The sequence below is a fragment of the Pteropus vampyrus genome, unplaced genomic scaffold, assembly GCF_000151845.1.
Source record: "Pteropus vampyrus isolate Shadow unplaced genomic scaffold, Pvam_2.0 Scaffold123, whole genome shotgun sequence".
Lineage (NCBI taxonomy): Eukaryota > Metazoa > Chordata > Mammalia > Chiroptera > Pteropodidae > Pteropus > Pteropus vampyrus.
In genome coordinates this window covers 254380-255824 of record NW_011888904.1, presented here as the reverse complement: position 1 = coordinate 255824, position 1445 = coordinate 254380, and positions in this window count along the sequence as shown.

Sequence of the window (1445 nt, the reverse complement as noted above, 5' to 3'; positions counted from 1 at the left end):
TGGAACTTATGGTTTTAAATGCTTATATTAGAAAAGAAAAACCTCAAATAAATAATCTAAGCTTCTGCCTTAAGAAACTACATAAAGAAGAACAAAATAAACTGAGCAAACAGAAGGAAAGAAATAATAAAAAGAAGAGCATAAATCAATGAAATTGAAAGCAGAATCAAGAAAATTAATGAAACCAAAAGCTGGCTCTTCAAAAAAAAATCAATAAAATAAGTCTCTAGCAAGATTGTTGACAAGAGAGAAAACACAAATTACCAGTATCATAAAATGAAAGACCCTGCAAACATTAAAAGGATAGAATATTATGAACAACTCTATACATATATATTTGACAACTGAAATGGACAAATCCTGAAAGCCACAAACTACCCAGATTCACCAAAAATGAAATGGAAGATCTGAATAGTCCTATAACTATTTAAGAAATCAAATTTGTAATTTAAAACCTTCCACAAAAAAAAAGTCTCCGGGACCAGGCAGTATTGCTGGCCAGTTCTACCAAATATTTAAAGAAGTATCACTAATTCTACACAATGTCTTTAGGAGAGAGAAGGAAAGAGAGAGGGAGAGAGGGAAGGAGAGAAGGGAGCACTTCTGAATTTATTTTATGAAGAAGTATTACTCAAAATTAGACAAAGGGAATACAAAATATGAAAACTGTAGGTCAATATCCCCTAAGAACATAGACACAAAAATCCCCCAACAGAATATTAGCAATGGAATTCAGTAAAATATAAAAAGAATAATGTATCATGACAATATGGAGTTTACCCCAAGATGCAAGGCTGGTTCAATATTTGAAAAATAATTCACATTATTGACAGGGGAACCATGATTTAAACAAACATTGACTTCTCATCAGAAACTTTGAAGCCTGGAAGGAGGTGGCATGACATTTTTAATGTGTAGGAAAAAAAAGAACTGTCAAGTCAGAATTTTATATCCAGTAATGAAGGTGAAATAAAGGAAAGTATCTCAGAAAAAGGAAAAGTAAGAAAATTCATGGCCAGCCAACATGTTCTAAAAGAATTACTAAAAGAAATTTGTTAGAAATGTAATCTACCACATTCATAGTCTAATGAAGAAAAACCACACAATTCACAGAAAAAAATTTTTTGACAAAATTCGACATTCACTTATAAAACCTCAGCAAGCTAGGAATGGAACAGAACTTCTTTAGCTTGATAAAAGACATTTATGAAAAACCTATCATATTTAATGGTGAAAGACTGAATGCTCTCCCCCTAGAATCAGGGGCAAGTCAAGGATGTTCCCTTTCATCACTCCTATTGAACATTGTACTGGAAGTCCTAACCAGTACAGCAAGATAAGAAAAAGAAAGAAAGGGCATATAGATTGAAGAGAAAGAAATAAAATTGTCCCTATTTATACATAGCATGATTGTCTACATAGAAAATTTCAAGAAATCTACCCCC